This window comes from Apteryx mantelli, chromosome 3 (assembly GCF_036417845.1).
Source record: "Apteryx mantelli isolate bAptMan1 chromosome 3, bAptMan1.hap1, whole genome shotgun sequence".
In the NCBI taxonomy this organism is placed as follows: domain Eukaryota; kingdom Metazoa; phylum Chordata; class Aves; order Apterygiformes; family Apterygidae; genus Apteryx; species Apteryx mantelli.
This window is the reverse complement of record NC_089980.1, coordinates 25,147,464-25,164,293: the sequence shown is the minus strand read 5'-3', so window position 1 is coordinate 25,164,293 and position 16,830 is coordinate 25,147,464. Positions and strand designations below refer to the sequence as shown.

The 16,830-nt window shown below is 36.1% G+C and overlaps 1 protein-coding gene across 2 annotated transcripts in view; it reads left to right on the top strand.

Annotated features, from left to right (window-relative positions):
* The window catches only part of LCLAT1 (lysocardiolipin acyltransferase 1), a 127,783-nt gene that overhangs the window by 13,011 nt on the left and 97,942 nt on the right, over positions 1–16,830 (top strand). Inside the window, exon 3 of one of the 2 annotated variants that reach the window (XM_067292960.1) lies at positions 412–484. The exons of the other annotated variant lie outside the window; for it this stretch is intronic. The gene's annotated coding sequence lies outside the window, so the exon portion shown is untranslated. The remainder of the gene's footprint in view (positions 1–411; positions 485–16,830) is intronic. 2 annotated transcript variants of the gene reach the window in all.

The following is a 16,830-nucleotide window of genomic DNA, read 5'->3' as shown; positions in this document are numbered from 1 at the left end:
GAAGGACCTTGAGAGATGTCTGTTCTCTAAAATCAAGACAAAGGATCTGTAGTTATGATAGCATGGAAATTAAATGTAGGCAGGAACAAATGTGGCTTGAGCGGTCACAACAGGGATGTTCCTAAAATAGTTGTTGATAACGCAGGATTATCTTTTGTCTAAATGGAAAATAGCTAAAATTACATTTTTTTGCTAAAATAATTGCAGTAGACTGGTCTATTGAAGAACAATATGGCACGATACACAGCACCCTTGTGCAGTAAAATATCTTTGAAAATACACTAATGCCAGTTATTTTGAATTAATGAAAGAGCATCATGAAAAATTTAGAGGATTTGGTAAGCTTTGATTGCATCAGTCACATTTTAATGAGATCTTCTTCTGGTCTTCCTTCTCTCTGTGTCTTTGCAGCTTGGCAGACCATCACCCCTTGTACAACAGCATTATGTCCCTGAAGCAGCTATAGAAAACACTTACATGAAAGGTAATATTAGGAAAGCTTCAAGCTATTTAAACTTTTCCTTGTTGCATGCAGCTCCAAGGGTGTCCAGATTCCTGTTCTCTTTCGTGTAGGCAGTGGCAAACAGAGGTGGTAAATCTGGCTTTTGGGCTTTTTTTTTTTCCCTGCAGATTTATGTAAAGCGTCCATGGTCTTTAGTGAAGATCCTTGGGCATCCATAAAAGCCCGTTAAGCAAACTAGCACTGCAGATCTTGCCCGTAGCTTTGTTATCATAAGGAATAAGGAGGTAGTTAAGCTTGCTTTCAGAACTAAAGTTGTTATCTTTGTGAGCAGAATGCTAAAATGAGTTTGCGTGTTAGTGCTGTTTGTCCTCCCTTCTCTTTCCTTCTCCATGCTTATTGCACAGATGTTCAATGTGGTAGAAGGAAGAGGAAATAAAGATTACATTTCCCCTATCCATCTCTCACTGAGACTTGAAATACAGAGTTAGCTGAAAAGGGCATTTTTAGGAGAGGCTTTTGTTGAACTTCAGAAACATGTCAGTGATTCATACATGTAAAATAAGCAAACCTTTACATTTTGAAAAACTTTTTGGTAGGTTTGGATTTCAGTGCTAGGTATTCTATATGTACAGTATTAATGCAGATGATAATGTTTACCAGTGTCACAAAATGACATATGGGCAATGAGATACCCAGCACTGGAAAATAGTTGTGAAATATTATCATTTAGGAATTTGCTTTACATTTAGTTGCATAGGCTGCAGAATATTTTGGGATGAAAATTTTCAGAAGTACTGAAAATGATCTGATCTGGAGAAGAATAATATTTTGAGTGTTCATAGCATAACACAGGAAAGAGAAATCATCATCAGCTATTTGTCCTTCATTTGAAGACTGCTGTTACCGTTGCAGCTTTTCAGCCATTTAGCTAAGTGTTTGGAACCTTTACAGAGAGTATGTATTATAGTCTTTAGAGCAAATACCTTTGTTTGGCCTCAGTATCTTGTAAAGATCCCGTTTCTTGAGATTTTTGCTGGTGGGGCAGTAGTTCTTTTCCATGTGACAGATGTAATTCTCACGGCTCTTAAGAACTTGGGATGCAGTGTTAGTACGGAGAAATGGCCCACACTTAAGAGTTGAATCATGTTTTGTGAGACTTAAATGTCGATCTGTCTTGAGAAAGGTTTTGGTATGCAATTCTGCCAGTTTCAGTGTCTTGAATGGTTTTAACATTCAGAGTGAAGTTATCAAGAACTTTTATTTCTGGCTGAGAAGTTATTTGATACAGAACCATCGATCTTGTATTTCTTGACTAGATGATTGCTTCTTCTTCTTAACATCTCTCTCCTATTACTGCTGCCTACTGAAGCTGAACCTTACTAAGAACAGTCAGATTTCTACCAGGCAAGTGCTGAAGAGCTAGGACAAAAACGAAATTTATGTTAGAACGATCTGGAGAGAAGCAAAATTGTGGGCAAGTATTTTTCCTTTTTCCAAATGTTGAACTATAGACATGTTAATAATATTTCTACAAAAACACTACTGGGCTAATTTAAAGCAAAACTCTCAAATTCTTATATCCCACATGGCTTGAAACATTCCTGCTTTTTTTTTCCTGCTGTATTAACTTCTTACATAGAAAGGAAATGAATTTTAGAAAGAATGTTATACATAAGCCATTTGAGACATTCTCTGTTAGGGAAATACCAGCTGTCAAGAAATATGCAGCCAATGTTGAGTTATAATAAAAACATTTTAAAAGAACTATTTGTCAAGTAAAAGTGGATTAATTAAAACATTTTAACTATTTTTGCCCTGGAATAAAGTTAGGCAAATTCCATACAAGTGTCTTCTTTACCCAGCCATTATTAAAGAGCACAAATTTGTTTTTTCAGAAGGTAGTTCACTTAGGTAAGTTGTTCCCTAATGTAGAAAAAAGAATTTCTCTGACTAAGATGTAGCTACAAGGAAAAAAAGATTAGGAATCATTAAGCTTTATCTTTGTTATCTTCAAATTCTATAAACTTTCATTGATTCTTTTTGACAGAAAGACAATTTGTATTAAAAAGAAAACAGGTTATATATTAGGATTATGAGAGTATTTTTATTTCAAAATCTGTTCTTTTAAGAGTAATTAATAGCAGTAGGAGACATTATGTTGCTTCTGTGGAGGAAAACAGTGAAATGCAGACAAAAAAAGAACCAGAACCAGGCTTGTGAAATATTAAATATAAGATTTACTCCTTTTAATCCATTCTACCCTGCTGGTTTTAAGGAGTCGAACACTGAATATGCAGTTCTACTTTAATGGTTTGAAGCATAAGGTTTTGGTTTAATTACCACATTGTTCTTTGTCCCATTAATCTGTTGGTGCTAGCAGATTTACCCTTTCAAATGTAGTAATTGTAGAAGCAGTTATGCCTGTTACCTTTCTAGATAGTGCTTCAGTCTCTCTCTCGCTCTCTCTCTTATTTTTATTTTTTTTAATTCAGGTACACTCTTACATGAGCATAAAGAGGTTGAAGAGGATACTTAGATGTTATGGTTATGTGGCCTAATTAAGTGTTGAGTATTTGATTTTCAAAAAGCACAAATATTGTAACTGTATATGGAGGTGATTGGTCTTCCTCTATTTAAGATATCTTACCTTTTCATTATCATAATTTTCTGGAAATTCATGAAAATGAGAATTTTTTTTCTGTGCATTGAAAGTATTAAAACGTATCTCAAGTTACATGCTTGTTATTAGAAATGAGCAGCTGTTGTTCCCCCAAATTCTGTTCACATTATAACATGTATTAAGATCATGTGTATAATGTCAACAAAAACATAGGTACCAAATGATATAAAACATTAGCTGTTTTTTTCTTTATTGTCACCCACATCTCCACATGTGAATTGACAGTCTCTAATTCCATTAACACTTTACCTTTTTTCCCCCTTAAAAACTTCCTTTATTCAGTATTCATGATGATTTGTATTATAGGAATGCCTTAAGGATCTAAGGAAAGATATGGTCTGTAGAACACATACTTGTTGCACATGCTTGGTGCTGCACAGTGAATTGAATAGAGGATTGAAGAAAGGATCACCTGAAGGTTTCCTTAGTTAAGTGCCACTCTGAAGAACAGGATTTTGCCTTTTACTTGATAAGCAAGACACCTAACACTTTTCATTAACAATAGCTAACTATGATCCTCGTATCAAATGCTAAGGTTTCAAGTTGGACACACATGAAATGATGAATGCGAAGCTTTCACAGCTGCAGCTGAAGCTAAAAGGAACTGTAAGTTGTGCTGATGAAGTAATGCACAGTGACAAGTACTCTGGAAAATCAGGCTGTAAACATCCCAGATTAGGCACACACAATTTGTATACTTTGTGCCTTGTATCTTGAATTATGAAAACAGAAACTCCTGTGAAAATAAGTTACTGACATATGACACTTTCAGATAGTAGCATAACGAGCATGATATGGGGAAAAAGATTTAGGGTTTTTAGGCTTAAGATTTTTAATGGTGTGGGCTGATTTTAGTATGATACTATATAGTGAATTAAGGAGGGGGAAAAAGAAATACTAAATAATTTTTCCTTGCTGACCATGCTTGAAGCATGTGCGTCAAATGAGGCAGGGTTCCTGTTTGAAAAAACAGGCAAACCAGAAAGAAACAGCCTTGGTTTAGGTATTTAATAATTTCTGTGTGTTTGATTGTGTGTATTTTAAATGTTTTTAAATGTAATATGAAGGTAGCAATTCACTTAGCAGTGTGCTGAGTGAGGCTGAAACCCTCTGACCTTTTAGCTGTGGCTGTAGCAAATTATCATTATGCTGTGGGAGTGACCACTTACTGCAGGTGATGTTCTCCCTCATGTAAGTCCTGTTGGTGCTATATCTAACCTGGAATACTTTTCCATCTGAAACTAACCACTGTATGTTAGACTTGCTTTTTCTTAAAGACTTCTCCACAGAAATACCTTGCTTGTAGTTTGACACTGTGCTTTCCTGGGAGCCTGTTTTAGCATGTGAAAAATGCTAGGTATCTGAGACCAGTGCTGACTCTCTCGAGAGGTAACTACATTGAGTTCCTGAATATATTATCTAGACCACTAGTTGTGTCAGGGCTAGAAAAAATCTGATAATATTCCACTTTATTTCTACAAAGCATATAACATTCCTAAATGATCTTGTGGTTTCACTGAGTTAGATAGATCCTACTTTATGCCTCTCGCTTGAATCTTGCTTTTGTCTACAGAGAAATAGTTCTGTGCATATCTGCATATGCACGATTGGGCATGTGGTTAATGTTCCAAGGAGATGGAAGGGGTAAATAGCCTCCTCTAATCTCTTGATTCACATTTGGAAACTTTCTGTGTAGTAATTCTTGTGAAAATTGTGTTAGTCACCTAGGACAACTTGTTTCAATTCCAGTCTGATGCTTCTGCAGTCAAGATGAAGGATGTTGCTCTGGATGCTTTTTTACAGAGAAATTAATACAAACCACCATGCATTGATTGACTTTTACTGTCTAATTAGTGGTACACAGGTTTGCCGCATCTTTATTGGCCTTCACAGTGAAGTTAAGCCTAAAAACATATGTGGAGTTGTTTGATCTAAATATATCTTAGTCTTTTAGGATATTTAGAAAAAGGCAAAGCGTATTTGATGAACTGACAGACGTCTTTACAGATGGGTAACATGAAGAGGGATGCATTTTGAATGAGGTGCGAAGTCTGGAGTTTTCTTTAGTTTTATCCTAGTTTACCTTATTTAATAATAAGTTAAAGCTTTTCCTCAGCTGTTGGCTACGAATCATTTTTACAGGTGTATCTGATTACAAATTACAGTTAATCTCCTGAATTCCCTGCCAGTGAAAAATAATATGTATTTATGCACATTTTTAAAATAAGGTCTTTGGAAAAAATGTTATACCTCTACAAAGTATATTCCCATTATCTGTCTGGCCTAGTAGAAGGTGACTAAAATAAATTATCAAAATGTGTAACAGCTTAACCAAAATTACAGGTTGTAGAAGTTCTTTAATAGGACATCCTGCAGTTGAGTTGAAGTTATTCCAGGTTTAGATTTTTTTCTTAATGTATAGCAAAAGATGCTTTCAGTTTAAAAGGGTCAGTTATGATATATCATGATGTGACTTTCCATCTATATGCTTGATATTTTTATCTGAGAATTTGGAAGCTATAGAGATGGAAAATGACAAAGATAAATTATTCCCCTACATTAAGTGCTATGGGATGATTGATAGATGAATCCCATTAGCCGTGTTGTTTCGAACTGCAGCCAGCCATTTTGAAATATTTAAAATCCCTAATGTTCCTGAACAACTGCTGGAGAATCTTTTTTTGATATTCCTTCTAAAAGGGATTATTATTTATTTTTGTTGTAGTTGGACCCAGGAATTTTGGTCAAGTATCAGGAGGCGATTACGTTTTTTCTCAGTGACTAATGCAGTCTAACCTGATTTGAAACTTTGGAATTTGTTACAGTACAGAAGGCCTGCAATAATGCTGTTAGAGGTTTTAGATAGCTTTAAACAAATTTCTTCCCATATAATACCTAATCCCATCAATACAAGTCATAAGCTATTCATCAATACGCCTTAACTGTATTCTTTGCGTAGAGAACCTGTAAGATCTTCTAAACAGACTTTGTTGTGCGCAAAGCTAGTTTTGTAAGTTTTTCTTTAAGATCTGTTATTACTTTTTTGTTAAAGCTTTTCTATTTCCAAAACCCTTTGAAGCTGCCATTTTATCAACAAAATAGCTTTTTTTTTTTTTTTTGAAATGCAGAACATGGTTTGTCTGAGTGTCTTTTTACTCTGTGGGTTGAAGATGGGATGCGTCTGTAGCTGTTGCCAAACTGAAGCCTGAAACGATGCCAGGACATTTATGCTGAGTTTACTAGAATGGCTTTCTCTACTAGATTTCTTCCTCTGTCATCATTAATCACTTTCCTCTTTGCCAGGGTGTTAGTTACTAACAATTTTGACTTCCTAAAAAATACTCGTCAAGTAACTTCTCATTCTCTTTGCTCTGTTTTATCCTTTACTCACACTGCAGATGATTGTAAAGCTCTGGAAAGCACTGTGATAACGTAACAGCTTAATATAAATAAGTGAAAAGGTCCATTCAGTTGTTGCTCATGTCTTTCAGCCTATCTAGACGATTGGTATTGGGTTCTCCTACTAGAAGATGGAGAGTAAAAGGGAAAACATTGGTAGCTCATTGAACTTCTCTGTTTTGTTTGGAATGTATTTACCTTTAGCTAAATTAATCTGAAATATTATGTTAGGCTATATCATGACATAGAACTACGGAGACCTCATACACATTCTAAAAAGCTCTTAAATTAGAAACAGCTGTACTTATTTCCCTCCTCTTTGTTTATTTCTGGCAGTGATTGGTATGAAAATGCCATCATTATTTGTTTAATTTTTGTGTTTTCCTTTTTAGTCTCTGTTACAGTTATTCTCTCAGCCTTGCAACACAGCAGAAGAACATTATAGGCTAAATTATCTGCTTCATGAAGTTTAAACTGTTTGAAAAATGAATTGTTAAGTAACTTTTATTCTCTTAATTTTTCAGCTAGCAGGGAGGTATTTTTGAAAACTATGGCATAATTTAGAGTTTCCTAAGAGATGAACTGAATTACTCTGTTTTGAGTAGTACCATAGTGGTCAAGGACTGAAACCCCTCATGCTGATGTGCTACTTGTGCAAATGTGATGCAAGATTTATTGGTGTTGATGATTCTTAAAGTAAAAGATGCCTTATTTATTCCTTTAAAGCTTTCATCAGCTATGGAAGAGTTAGCTACTTACCTTAAAATAAATTGCAGGATAAGAGGGGCTATTAGGGAACAAGGATCCTTTCCTCTTTTAAGTCTTAGGGAGGGTGTGAATTAAAAACTGAAGTGGTAGTTTTAAACCTGCTGATGTTACAGCAATTTAAATGTCACTTGTAACTGAGCCACCGTAGGAAAATTGTTTTCTTTCCTGAGGGAGGAAGGAAGGAGAAACACTTGCTATGTACACTGTTTCCCTGTAGGCTGTTTCTCCTCTTGTTTGTGTAATGGTCTTGCACTGTAAGAAGGGAAAGCAGCAGCTTAAACACAGGAAAATGTGGTTGTTAAACCACAAAAAATAAGAGGTTTCAGGAGCATGCATAGTATCTGAAACTATTTCTCTCATTCTTGTTTTTTGCTTTCATTTTGACGGTGACAATTTAAAAAAGAAAAGATCAAAAAGTGACTTTTTTCCCTAGTTGAAGGAAATCTGCTGGGCAGTTTTGTAATGAAATGCTTGTGTATTTTCCGAACTTCATGATGCCTGTAAATTCAGTGACTTCAAAATGTGCCCATACATTTTAACTGGCCTTCTTGACACACTTTTGTTGTCGAATGAAACATTTTCATTGGCACAAAAATATTTGCCCCACCTATTTTCATTTACTAATGGTGGGAACAGTAACATTAAAAGCTATTTAAAATATATGAAGTGAGTTCTAGGGTCATTCCCCACCTGTTGTTTATTTTGATTTATTCAAGTACAAAAAAAGTAATCATGCTGGTAAAGTTCTAACATCTAAGTAGTGATTTACGGCAATTCTATAAGTAGACATACTATCTTGGTAAGCAAAAGAAAAGCTAACATAGTGATGTTAGCTAAGTATCCTGCATGGTGCAGACTTGCACAATTTACACATCAAGGAGTTTGGTTGGCTTCCTCAGGCAAAACTTGGGACTTCTTGAGTAATGAACAGTGACTATTTGCAATAAAGGTCACTTCCTAACTTTAAAGTAACTTAGAGTACATTGCACTGAATTATGGAACCAAAGAATGTAAATACAGAAAATCTTTGATTAACTTCTCCTTTTCAAAGTGTCTTGACCTTTATTGAGCTCCCCTAGCTGACATTTTTAGAAGACTTTTAGTATTACTTCCTTTCATTATAAAAGGCTTTATTTGCGTATTTGCTTCCATATATTTCATTGTCATCTTCTCTGCCATTTGATTTTCTTCAGGTACAGCAGCATCTACATTCCGTATCTGCTTGGTTACTCTATTGGAGTAGTGATGCAGTACTTTTTTGTATAACATTCTAGAAATGCAATTCTATAAGTAGACGTACTGTCTTGGTAAGCAAAAGAAAAATAATCAAATGAGTGAAAAAGAACAAAGTAGCAACAAAGATAAGCACCTACAAAAAACACTTAAAAGATAAGTATAATTCATATTAGCAGTAAATCACATAGGATAGATATCTTTCTATTTTTACTTTTGAAATTTTTAGCTGCTTTTTCTATTTAAAGGTAAAGATGTATTTAGTCTAACTTGATGCAAGTGAATCATAGTTTGTGCATTTTTATTGTATAAAATAGTGATTGATGGTTGTGCTTCTTATACTGTTCATATCTTTGAGAGGGAAAAAATCTCTTTGTACTACACTCTCTGAGGTTTTACTGGAAGTTGCTCAGACATTTCGTAGTCTGGGGTGGTGATGAAGGGGAGGGTAAATGATGTTTTAAATAACTCAGGCAACAGGAATACATGTTTTTTTCTGTTACAGCAGACCTGTCCAGTTGGCTTCCTTTCTTTCCCTTTCCTTACACACCCTGTGGTGTTAGCAGTATAGACTACATAAGATTACAAATAATATTTTGATGAGGAGTCATTGCAGAGTTGATCTTTTTGCATGATTATTCAGAGTGGTTCTACGATTCAAGGTGGTAGCTTCCAGCTGTTCTTTAAAGGTCATACCAGCAGTGCCTGTTAATATGGTATGTCCTTCCTTTCCCCAGTTCCTATCCTGCTGTTGTTGCATCAGAATAGAAACTTCTTCCAATAGCTAAAGGCTAATTAAATCTTAGTAGTTGGCACCTTGGACTGCTGGATAGCTCAACAAGATCTTCCTGGCTTGGAGAGACAGCTTTTCAAGAGCCTCTGTTGTACGTTCAGTAATAACCATCTGAGCCAATCCCAGAAGTAAGATCTAATTTTTTCATTACTACTTTCCTCTTCTCTAATACTTTTGTTCCCTGCAGCCTTTAAATTGTTTTACATGATCTGAGATACTGTTACCTGCTAATGAACACTTTCTAGTAAGATACTCCAGAAAATGGAAACTTTTAACTTTTCCTTATGGACATTTAGACTTTTTTTTTTTTTTTTTTGAAAGATTCCAGGAAGGGGTGGAGGGTAGTGGTGAGAATCACTGGTCATTTGCTATTAAGAAAGCTATAGGCTTTTAATTATCTTCACATCATATCTGACTGACTTTATGCTACTGAGAATTGAGTGAAACTGAGGGTGAGATTTGTATCTTAGTTACTTCAGTGGGCAAGTTGTCTGGCTGCTGTCAGTCCTTTTCCTGTATGGATTTGGATACTCAGCAACAGTGAAGAAGGCCTTAAAAGATGCTGATAGAACAAAGGGATTATATAGTTTATATGGAGAATGAGATCAGCCTTATAATGAATGAGGAATTTTGAGAAGGATGTAAGCCCATGTATTTTATGGCTTAAGATAAATGTTGACTAACAGAGAGTAAGAATAAACTTGCCATCATTGCCTACTGCAGGCTTTCTGATACCTTGTTATGAAGTATATGGTTCAAGCTGTTGGTCAGATGAGATAACTGGGTGGACTACTACTGATTCAGTTTTGGCAATTTCTGTGTTCCTTCCACAGATAATTTCTTTCTTCAACACCATATAAGACAACAAGGTCTCTTAGGTCAAGACGCCATAAATATTCACTCTCCATAAACAGTTATTCTGTTAAACACACGTCAGATTTGAGTTTGCAGAATTCATCCTTTCTTTCATCAGCCTGGGCAGTTTTCCAGTTTTCTGAGGGCAAGCAGCCCAGCAAATAGTCCTTCAGACAATTCCTCATCTTTCTGCTTTTTCCAGAATGAAAATCCAAAAATGTCAGCAGTGGGGGGTAAAATAACAAAGGAAAAGTGGGTGTTGCTACTTCTTGCTAGGTTGTATGTAAATATACCTCTTCTCCCCTGTCCCAGAATAATAACAAAACTTCCCCAAGAGTCCACAAATTAAAGTAGACCCTTTTTCAGTTTTTGAATGATCTAATGCTGAATAGATGCCATTACAAAAATGCGAGGGAGCAAGAAGTCTGAAGGTTGTACTCTTTATCTGACTACTAAGGTTTTATTCCTCATCTGCTAAGGTTTCAGGAAATTCTTGGGTATATGCTTGCTCCTCGATGATGTTCAACTATTATACTTGTTTCTAGGATATTGACTGGATAGGTTTTGGTTGCTCTTCTTTTACCTGATTGTGAGGGATTTTAACTGGGACATGAGTGATTGGATCCTGTAGCTTAGGACAGACTGGAGTGAGATGCTGTGATGAAGAACCGGAAGACCCAGAGATACAGGCTCCAGAGAGTGGTATTCGAGGCTGGAGGTTCTGTGACCCAAGCCTGCTTGTTCTTTCTCAAACTTAAGCGACATGATCAGAAGTAGGAACTAGGGTTAGGGAGTATGGCAGCTAACAGTATCCAAGGATCAGGGTTGTGCAGACCAGAAGTGAGAATCAGAACCAAAACTCTGCACGCAGAAGGAATTAATATGACTAAAGGGCCAAAGGCCAGGGATGAGAAGCAGGATCAGAAACTAGGACTGAATTGACAGCAAGACAGACAGGAAGCAGGCTTTGAGAACAGTAATCTGGATGTTATGTGCAGCCACAGAATAGCTGTTGGGGTTTCTTCTGTACCAGATGTTTGTGGCAACCATTAATGGAGTTCACAGGTCGGTCCTTTGACTCTTGGAAGACTGATGGCTGGCTGCAGCTTGATTGTCTGACTTGAATCGCATGTGTTGCTGTTTTCTGCAGGTCTTCCTTGTTTTAGTTGAAATTATTAGTGGTACAATGAATTTGCTATTGCGAGAGTTTAAAGAACAATTTTTTTCAAAGGTGTTTTAAATCAACAAGTCATTGAACTTAATCATCTTCATATGTGTGATAGGAAAGAACAATTCCTTCATCAGTGTGTTTACTAGAGGAAATTCTGCTGCCTGGCTTTGTGCATTCAGACTGTGAGATTGCTGCCTTTTGTTCCATTAGATCTACATAATTGGTCAGTATGATGCAATAACCATGTATGAAATGTGCCATGACATGTCTGAAGAACCAATAATTGATTCATTGAAACTATTTCTACCAGTGTGAGTCATGGTGGGACTCGGGAGCTTTCTGTGATATTTTTTGAGCATCCTAGCTGTGACCATTCTCTAAAGGGAAAGTATCTATGAAGTACTTACGGCTCAATGACTGTCATATTGGAACTCCACAGAAATATATTCTAGAATCTTAGGACTATTGTTTGTAGAAGAAAAGAGCTTCCTGGTTCCTGTGCTGTTGCTTCTGTTTTGATAGATTGCTAACATACTTTGAGGTTTCTGATTTTAGAGAGTGCAAAAGCCAGAAAACAGATGAATCAAGTCCAGGCAAGGTTTCATTGGAAGACTCCTGAAACACACACTTGTTCTAGAGACAAACGTGATGTCATTTCAGTAATGAGTTTGTGAGCCTCCTGGAAACAGATGTTTTGCATGAGGACTCAATTTTTCTTGTTCTGAAACAAGTTACCCTGCAAACTATGTTTGTGGTTAATTTTCCTGAGAAGGAAAACCCTATTCAGGTTCTAGACTGAATCTAGTTGAATGCCATTTAGAAGCTGCAGAGGTTGGAAGCATGTGAGCAGGTAATATCAAGCAGACATAAAGTGCCTCAGTGTTCTGATAAGTTGGAAAGATAAATGCCTTTTGGAGCTTCCAGTTGGTGTTCCTTTTTGTTCTCCAAACTGCTGTGCTCTCCATAACAAGGTATGTTGACCTGGAATGGCAAGGCAGCTTGCTTTTTTTTTTTTTCTAGTTGAAAGGTAACACAAGATATTTGCAGAGGAAAGACAATTGGATAACAGATAGTTTGCATAAATAAAGAATAAGTAATAATAAGTAGAAGACTGGCTCAGAGTGTAAGGAAGGAAACTTAAGTCATCAGATCCAAATTACCTTATTGGGACTTTGACACATTTACTTTCCAGCTGATTGAGAACATATCCATACACAAGTAGTACTTGCTTGGGAGTTTTTCACATGACCATTTGAGGTATGATAAGAAAGAAACCCATTCATTTCCTGAGAACATGTCTGAGAACTGGAAGTAGAATAGCTATTTAGTGTGTTTGTTTTTTTGGAAAACTGACTCATGTTTTTTTAATGCTACTAGTTGCCAATTCTTGATGCAATGCATTTTTTTATTCCATGAATAAAAAGTAGCAACAGACAAATCTTCAGGGTGTCAGAGCATACTGTGGCCTATTCCCTGTTTCATTCTCTCTGTAATAGCAAGCCTGTCTTCTTCCATCAAGCCTTTGGGAAGGGAAAAAAAAAGGTGGGAGACTGAACATGGAAAATTTTATGAAATTGCTCATGGGTTTTCTTTTCATGTGAAATTTCCCTAAAAATTTCCCCGTGACTCATTTCCTTCTTGATTCCTTTTCAACTCCATACTTCAGGCTGTCTTTAGACAAGTAGGTAGCTTTTTCCTGCCCAGAGTGACTTGGGTTTTGCAAAGGTGGATCTTTAGTTTTGAAGTTGTTCTGCTTCCTCTGAGTGATTAGACATTGCTGTCTGTTCTCCACAGGGACAGATGCCCTCTTTTCCCTGACTTTTGTTTTTGGCCTGTGGGCAAAGATTGGAAATAAGAATCTGCTTCCAGTGAAAATTGATGTTCCACAGAAGGGTATCGTTTTAGGGAGGAGGTGTTGGGGAGTGGAATGTTTCATTTTAGCTGATTTCTATTGATGTTTGGAAAGGTCTTGTATTGACAGAAGGTCAGTGAGAGAATTTGTTACCGTTTCATAGCTTCTGACTTAGTTTTCAGTTCATGTGAATTATATTCGTTCTGTTGGGATATAGACTTCTCTAGAACACATTTCATGAAATGTCATCTTTTACAGTGGTGTGAACAACTGTTTTCTGAATTGACAATTATGTAACTAATTACTTTTTAATGGAGAAGGAGAAATATTGTCCTGTCTGAGAGACAGGAAAGGCTGATGGAATGCCAGAGTCTTTTCCCACACCTACAGTCACTTCTACTCCAAAACAAATTCTTTCAGATCCATGAATACTTTATTTACCCTGAACACATCTATTCTGACTAAACTCTTGGACATACACAATGCTCTACAATATAACTTTTCCCACATGGAAAAAAAAATTCAAGAGCCTCAGAATTATTCTAGTCCCTATAAGACAGTGCATGTAGAACTTACAAAAATATGTTATTCAAGTGCAATTAGAATTTAGAATAACCATTTCTAGCATCTGAAACTTTGTAGGTTCTTAAAGATTTCAGCATCATTTCCCAGAATATCTTATTCCATAAAGGTTCATGTGTTTTGATCATGGAACTATCTGAGTGTTCCTTGCTGTAAATTAAGGTCTGCTCTCCCCTCTCCTCCCCTCCCCTCCCCTCCCCTCCCTAACCCTTCTCCCCTTGGCCCACATAAACTGAATTAGTTACAAGGCCTGAGTTTTTGGAAAAAGCGTGTGATCTCCCTAATCCCTAATGAAATGGTTTAAATTCTAAGTGAATCATTTGTTGGACACTGAAGCAACAGTGTCTTTTATATCATAAGGTAGTGTGAATGTGCAGTCATACATACAAGCTAACCTAAAAGAACATTGAGATGTCAAAAAGAAATAAAAGTTGAAGTCCTAGAAGTAAAGTTCCCCACACAGATTAATTCAGCTCTGATCTACATATATGCATTGACAGTATCTGTGATTTAAGTGAACACATACCATTTTTTCTGTAACTAGTTGATTCCTTTCTCTAAAGTTATAAGCAACTGGAATGGAAAGTCTTGAATGAAATATGTCACTTTTAAGTAGAAACATACCTATCTGTCCTGCTCATAATAAGCAGTGCAGTCCTCCTAGTGTTGAAAATCTCATGGTTAAATTTCCTTATTCTCCATAGAAAAGTAAGCACACTCGTAGAGAAATTACGCTGACTTCTTACCTAGGCAATCTCCTTATGACTAATAGCACAACTCTGCTTCTTCTAATTGGATACATTACTAGATCTGAAACGAGTTTGGAATATTTGAAAAGTAAATTGTCTTAAGAAAAACAATACTGAAACCTAAAATAAAACAAATAAACTACTAAAGCTAGAAAATTCTTCACGATATTAACTTACAGCTACTATGTCATTTACAGCTGCTGAGAGGAAGGGGCAATTTCCTAGACTGTGGCAACACTGGCTGACTTCTCCTTTCTAAAATGAAGGGAGTTTTCCATCCAGGAATAGGTAGATGCATTGCAGTTGGCTTTCTATTTAAGCGTATTTATGCATCTCAACATGTAAAGGGTAAATGCTCTGCTTGGTTTTAAGTTTAGATGTTCTGAATATATGTTATTTGGCTGTTTGTTCAATCAGGTAGGAGCCTTGACCAAAATCTTGCTGCTCTGTTTGTTTTTTATGATCCTGTTTTCATGTTCATGTCTCTGAACATACAAATAGCTGTAACTATTTGCTGAAATGCGAAGTTCTTTTAAATTAGATATATGCTTAGAAAGTCCCTAGACAAACTAGACAAACTAAATTTCCCAGCTTGGTCACTGTTTACTCTTTTGAATTACAAATAATTTGACTGGAGACAAATGCTGTTGTTTCTGAACTAGAGAAAAAATGAACTTGTGAATATAGTTGTCATGAAGAAAGGAAGATAATGTTTGGAATAAAGTCTTATCAGACACTTAAAATGCTACCACTTTAATGACCATACTAAAAATACCATTCTTAAGGACTGGTGGCCGTTTGCTAACATATTGTATAGATAAAGATGCTGTGGGTATAGGTCAGAGGGTGGGGTGCCCAGGGCATTAGCAATGGGTAACATCTGTAGGACTATTAAGGGTAATTAATCGGTTATTACCCAGGATAAAGTGAGTAGAGAACATTTCCTTTTGATATCTGTTTTATAATCTTCAGGTTACTTTCTTAAACTTATTGTTGCTTTTGAAAATAGAACTAGCTAAAGGGAATTTCTAATGGCCAAGATAGTGCTTGCCATGTGTGTGTCTGGCTGACAGTTCTAGAGTACCTAGGGTCATATTTGAATGCGTATGATTATAAGGAAAATAAGTCGTACAACGAGTTTGGCTGCTCAAATTCAGTAATGTTTGTAAAGTGTTTGACTTAGCTGTTCATGATACAATATTACATTTGCCTGGTTTATCTAAATGAAGACTGGTGTAAAAAAAAAAATCTTTATGGGAACAAAATTGTTGAATAAAAATATGGGGGTCATATAATGGAGAGAGACCTGTGGCTAGAATCTGGAGCAGATTCCAAATAACAGTTTTGTACTTAATTTTTAGTAAAGAGAATGATTTAATATTGAAACCAACTATAGGGAGGTGTTAAATATGCAGATTTTGATATTTTCAAACAGGAATGGGCAACTTTCTGGAAGATTTTTCACACAGGTTTTCCAAATGTTTACTGGTAGAGTTGAGAAGAATATTCTTTTGTATTTGCAAGTATGAATAAGTAAGTCTGCATGAATAAACTGGAAGAAAATCGAAGAAGGAGCTATTTTGTAAAAGCACTTTGTTTTGCAAAAAGTTTTCTAATTGCTGAAGTTTCTGTTATGACTCTTGAACACATTTAGTCACTTCTTGCATGTAAACAAAAACTTGGCAATTTTCATTGTCACTTCTTATAAATCCTTTTCATCTATAATTGTCAGTGATTCTGATAACTTGGGTCTTGAATTGATCTCAACAGCTTGAAAGGGCTAAACATTATTTTCTGAAACTATTCAAAACTCTAAGCTGTGTGGGTGTACAGCAGTAGTTGCATATTCTTGTAGGAAGATCTTTATTCAATAACAGGAAACTCTTCTAGGGCATCCCTGCCTCAGTACCCCCTTCCTTCCTTCCCTTTTCTCAGAAGGGAAACTAGTAAAATATTGCCTACATAGTGTTTTGCATTTTAGATGTTCTAATGTCATAAAAATGAGGAGAGTGGGGAATCCCTGAGGTTAAATGTCTGTTTAACTTTTCCTATTGTGATTGCTCAGAAATTCTACAATATTAATCCCCTGTAGATCAGGCCTCCATGAAGATCAGCTGCATATATGTTTTCTACTTCACAGGAAGAGAAAGTGGAGATATTTTTTAGGCCTATCAAATGGAGGGAGTTAGAATGGGGAATGAAGGGAAATAAGTCCAACAACCCAGCTTCAGATACTTACTTTTAATGCCCCAAATTGGCAAATTTGAAACTGCATAAGGTAATTT